This window comes from Prunus persica, chromosome G4 (genome assembly GCF_000346465.2).
Source record: "Prunus persica cultivar Lovell chromosome G4, Prunus_persica_NCBIv2, whole genome shotgun sequence".
NCBI classification, from domain to species: Eukaryota; Viridiplantae; Streptophyta; class Magnoliopsida; order Rosales; family Rosaceae; genus Prunus; species Prunus persica.
In genome coordinates this window covers 17,990,225-17,996,438 of record NC_034012.1, presented here as the reverse complement: position 1 = coordinate 17,996,438, position 6,214 = coordinate 17,990,225, and the positions used below count along the sequence as shown (strand labels likewise).

General features: G+C 37.1%; 1 pseudogene; it reads left to right on the top strand.

Annotated features, from left to right (window-relative positions):
* LOC18781153 lies at positions 437-3,259 on the top strand (annotated as a pseudogene).

The window sequence follows — 6,214 nt, the reverse complement described above, 5'->3', positions numbered from 1 at the left end:
ATGAGAGGGGATAACATACTAAATTCACACACACTACATAAATCTCAAGACTTTCTGAGAGAACAAGTGCGTCAAACCACTACACTAGTGCGTCTCTTACATCATTAGAATCTTAATTTTTACCAAAATTGTCGATTTGATTAATTTTTAAACCATCAAAACGATCTATGTCTTGATTAATTTTCCATAAAATTGATATTTATATGATAATTGATAAAATGAACGATTAATAACAACTACTGGAGGTGGAGAATAAGCTACACCCACTGTAGCCTACTCTAGGATGAACCTCTGTCCCTCTTCTTTTTTTTCCCCCTCTTTTCTGCCTTCTTTGATTTCCATAAAGCTGCATATGAGGATTTCTGCAAGACTGCAATTGTATGAATTAACTCAAACCCAATATGAATTTTCATACAAATTTATATGAATTTCAAAACCCTAGCTACTGATTTCCTCCTCCTCCTTTGTTAGCAAACTCTACCAAAATCATTTTTGATGATGATGAGAAAACTGACGGCGGTGATCAGCCCCCATCAAACCCTCCAACTCTTCCTCCGGATGCCCTTCTCTTGCACCATCAAACGCGACATCTCTTCCGAGCTCTTTGCTGTCCTCTCCTCCCCGAAGTGGCAGAAACACCCTTCTCTCGGAAAACTAATGCCCTCCATATCCCCATCCCATGTCTCCTCCCTCTTTGCCCTCAAGCTCGATCCCAAAATAGCCATTGACTTCTTCTGTTGGATCGCCCGAACACGTCGCTTCAAGCACAGCCTCCACACCCACTCCTCATTTCTCCTCAACCTTCTCATTCCCAATGGCTTGTTGGCCGAAGCTCAGAAGTTCCGAATTTTGATGATAAAAGCTTGCAGCTCAACTGCCGACGCCCGCTTTATGCTCGACCTTTTGCTCCAGCTGAACAGCGGTGGCGGCCCCAAGAACCCAGAACCCCTCCAGTTCAAGCTCACACTCGTCATGCAACCAGATTCTAATTTCATTGCCTAAATTTTTACCCATTGACGATGTGAAAACTGTGTATTTGGAAATGTTGGCCGATAAGATTTCTCCAGATATGAGTACGTTTAATGCCATTGTGCTTGCTTATTGTAAATTGGGCAATGTGGTTGAGGCTGACTTGTATGTCAGTAGAATAGCACAGGCAGGTTTCAGCCCGATACTTTTACGTACAATTCCTTGATATTGGGGCATTGTAGGAATAAGGATGTGGGTAACGCTCTCAGGATTTTTAAGCTAATTCCGGATAATGGTTGTCGGAGAGACTTGATTTCGTATAATTATTTGATACATGGGCTTTGTGAGGCTGATTCGATTGACGAGGCTTTCAAGTTGTTCTCTCACATGGGAGACGATAATTGTTTTCCAGATGCAGGAACATATAACGTTCTTATTCATGCTCTGTGTAGATCCAGAAGGAAATTAGAAGCGCTTAATCTATTTAAATAGATGACAGTGAAGGGTTATGAACCAGATATTTATACTTATAATGTGTTCATTGATAGCATGTGCAAGGAACATAAGCTTGATGATGCTAGAATGTTGCTAAGCAGGATGGTGGAGAAAAGATTGGTTGCTGATGTTGTCACATACAATACATTGATTGATGGGTATTGTAAGGATGGAATGGTTGAGGCTGCATCCAAGATTTTTAACTTAATGGAATCAAATCATTGTTGTCCAGATGCTCAAACGTCCAATGCATTGATTGATGGGTTTTGTAAAAGGAATATGGTGCACCAGGCAATGACGCAGCTTAATGAAATGCTTAAACGGAAGCTCTCACCAAATGTGGTTACGTATAACTCATTAATCCATGGACAGTGTAGAGCAGGTCATTTTGATAGTGCTTATAGGTTACTAAATTTGATGAAACAAAGTGGTTTGGCTCCTGACCAAATTACTTACAGTGTTCTCATCGACACTCTCTGTAAAAAGGGGAGATTAGAGGAAGCTCATGCCCTGTTTGATTCTCTCAAGGAGAAAAGAATCAAGTCAGATACAGCGATATTTAATGCTTTCATTGATGCTTACCGCAAGGTTGGAAAAATCAATTATGCCCTTGCTTTGTTTGGTAGAATGCTGACTGAGGATTGTTTGCCAAGCTCATATACTTTCAGTGCCTTGATAGATGGGCTATGCAAAGAGAAAAGAAAATCGGAAGCATCATTGTTCTTGGAAAAGATGCGATGTACTGGTGTGTAGCCTACAGTCCCTCATTATAATATTTGAATTAATCAGGCACTGAAAGAAGGTGACTTTGACCGTGCTCATACGATTTTCAAAGAGATGGTTTCTGCTGGTAACCAACCGAATGTAATTACTTACAACCCATTTATTCATGCATATTGCATGCTAGGCAATATAAATGAAGCCGAGAGGGTGATGATTAAGATGAATGAAGAAGGAATTTCTGCAAATTCATTGACGTGCACATTTTTAATTGGTGCATATGTCTGTATGGGATTAATAGATGGTGCATTTAAGCACATGTTTGATGCTGGTTGTGAGCCTTCTCGTCATACCTATTCCTTTCTAATCAAACATCTCTCAGATGAAAAGTTGGTTAAGGCAAACAGTAATGAAAGTGGCCTTGATATCATTTCAAATGTCTCCTCTTCCAATATTACTGATATATGGAAGACAATGGGTTTTGAAATTGCTTTAGAGCTCTTTGAGAAGATGATTGGACATGGTTGTATTCCCAATATGAACACTTATGGTGAGCTTATTGCAGGACTTTGCAAAGAGAGAAACTTGGAAGTGGCCAGATGCTATATGGTCATATGAGAGATATAGGTATTTCTCCGAGCAAAGATATTTATAATTCTCTTGTTAATTGTTGCTGTGAGTTGCAAGTGTATGGAGAGGCAGCAATGCTGGTGGATACTATGATTGAGCATGGTTATTTACCCGCATTGGAGTCATGCAAGTTGCTTGTATGTGGGCTTTTCAATGAACAGAATAACGAGAAGGCAAAGGCAGTGTTTTGTAGTGTGCTTCGTTGTGGGTATAACTATGATGAAGTAGCTTGGAAACTTATTCTTGATGGTTTGATTAAGAAGGGTCATGTCAATAGAGGATCTGAGCTGGTAGGCATCATGGAGAAGATGGGTTGCCAGCTTCATCCTGAGACACATTCCAGAATCTGATTGTAGCTTCAGTACTAGACAGAGTGTACAAGCGTTTGTGAAGTTCATGAGGCAAGTATATGTTTAAAATCTCAAATTCTTTTATCAGACCTCTATCTTCAATTATGTTAGTTTGGCTTTTAACATAAATCTATGTATCATATGGGATACTTGTTCAGAGAGTAAAGTTTTTTATATTTCTCTAGTAAATTTACCCGTCATGCTTTTGGACACACATTTTTAGCAAACTTAAGAATGAAGAGTAAAGCTTTTAATAAACTGGCGACAAATGGATCATTTGTTTAGCAAAGTTTTAAAATGAAAACAAAAGTGGATTAATTCATTTTTATAAGACCACCATTAATAGATGAAGAAAACAAAACCACGGAATAAGGTCATTGTTTTTTATGTCATGTATCCTAAAACTGTTTTATTTTTCCCAGTCATACCTTTATTATATGACACATCTCTTTTTATACCGTGAATCATTCAGCTATCTTATATGCTATCTATTTTTCCCGATGAATGTGAATGTGAAATTGGAAGAAAAAAGAAAAAGGATCAAATTTGCTATCTTATCTGCTTCAGCTATATTATAGGCGGGTACAAGTTTTCAAGGAATATGCCTTTCTTATCTTTATTGTTTTATTACTTATTATTGCTTGCTTTAATTAAGATGTACTGTTAATTATTGCCTAATTAAGTGATTCTTTTGTTCAGTAATTTTTCAGGTTGAGAAGTTGGTGAACTCATTTCTGAGTCCAAACAGGCAGGATTTCGTTGCTGTATGGAGGGAGGTAAGGTTTCTAGACTTCTTACTTCTTATGGTACTTTTCATTCCCAATTTGGTTCTGTAATACTTAGGCCTTCTCCGAGTAGAATTATGCTGAAATCGATAAAAATGTTGAGCTAATAATGGTGCTTTTTTCCTTTTTTGTACTTGATTTAGATCTGGTGAAGCTTTAAAATTTGAATTTATAGCCTATTATGAAGTGTATTGATGAGTTTTATTTTATTTTAGTTCTCAAAGGCATAATCAGTAAAGGATTTTATCATGTTGCACCACATGGGATGAATATAAAAGTTAAGTAGTTGAATTGTAGGCCTCTGCAATTATTCTAGTTGTGGTGTCAATTTTCTTGGCTTACCTCTAGGATTAGTGTTTTCTCACTTACCTATAAGGATATCTGGGTTGTTTCTTCTGTTGTATTATGCTTTTCTCATGACTTAATCTTCTTTTGTGTCATCAATTGCCAAAAGAAGAAAACAAAGCTTTTTTTGTCATATCCTGTCATTACATGTTACTAGTCAATATGCATTTTTGTTTTAAGTTACGCCTCTTTTGATCCCTTTTCAGTTTATGTTGATGAAAGCATTTGTTTGGACATCCTACAGAATCAGTGGAGCTCTATCAATGAGGTAGCAGCAATACATCTAACTTTATCCAGGTATTTGGTCTAGTATACTGATTTCGTGGTGATTTCTAGTGATTTGATTTATGGAGTCTCTTATTAAGGGTGTCACGGGCTCAGACTTTTTTTTTTTTTTTTTTAAATGCCTTAAATATACAGAGATTACTATTTCTTGGTCTACTTCAAAAGGGCATGTATCAAGTGGATGAATGGGATGGTGGACAAAGCTGTCTGTAAGATACTTGACAAGGAGAATGCTATTTAGACGTATATGCTCAACCCCCATGCCCCCTCCCCTTTATTTTCCTTAATATTTGTGCCTTTGACGGTTAATTCTAATGAACTCATCCAATTAGTTTTCTCCCACCTACTTTCTAGGTTATTTATATGTTCTACTTCTATTCTACCAATAGTTTTGCTTCTTAGCTGCTTGAATTTTTTTTCTACCTTTCCAACTTGATGGAGTAGTGTTGAAATCTTATAAAGCAGTCTTGAAACTTCGCTTCCATTATGATCTCAGGCTCTGTAAATATGTTTAGCAACTGTTATGTATGATGTTTGAGAGATGTAATCCGCACTATGTTTAATGAAAGTTCAAGGATGCAGATGTGTCTTCTCAATGTATTCTTATTTTTGTCGTGCGAATACAGAGGTTATATATCTGGTATACTGTGATTGGTGTATGCCTATACCATTGGTTACTTGCTAATATTTCCTTCCAACTTATGCCAGATACATGGGAACAATAATTAACTTGTCACAAGTTTAGTTTTGACTTAGCTGCACAGTATTGTCAGATCGGAACCTGTTATATTGTGTAATTTTCCTATAGCCTTCTCCAAATCACTAGCTAGGTATGAAATGGTTCATTGCATTTTCGACAAGCCAGATTGGATTGTTTACATGCATTATGAATGCTTGAGTAATGATAGAATATTCTAGTTTGGGTATGCTAGAAAACATGTTGGAGTGGTGGTTTTGTAGAACATGCCCAATTCATTCTATATTTTTGTACTTTAATTGCTGGATTCTTTTTCAGTTTCCTTTGTCTCCTAATATTCTTCCTTCTTATTTCTTTTCTTGGGTTATTCGCAGCAATAGTCCCTCAATTATACCCGTAGTTACTTTTAGGTCACTGAACTCAATTATTCGTTGCAGATGTCACTCAATTAGGTGTTGTGTTGCATCATTAGTCCTTCTGTCAAATTCTGTTAAATTTTCTGTCAAAAGTGAGGATAAATTCGGAAATTCATCCACAACCCTCCCCTTCCTCCACAACCTTCCATTGCCGCAACCCAATCCTTGCCGACACCAAAAAATTCAATTAAAAATATGCCACATAGCAACAAGAATATTTTCAAATATTTATAATAAATACCTTAAGACCAACAAACAGATTTAAGATCTTGCATTTTACCTTCAAACCAACCCTTCTCCTAAATCACATCGGTCTTCCATAATCTTCGAACCCAATTCAAATCACCAATTTAAAACCCGACCCTTTTGCAAGAGCCACTGAATCTGACTCATGGGTGCTAAAATTTATAGACTTTTGAAACAAAAATGAAAAAGGGTCAAGTGCTGAAATGATGAATCTTTGGACCTGCCCGAGGGAGCAAACAAGAATGGAAGTTTGAACCATAGGTTCGGCACAAGAGG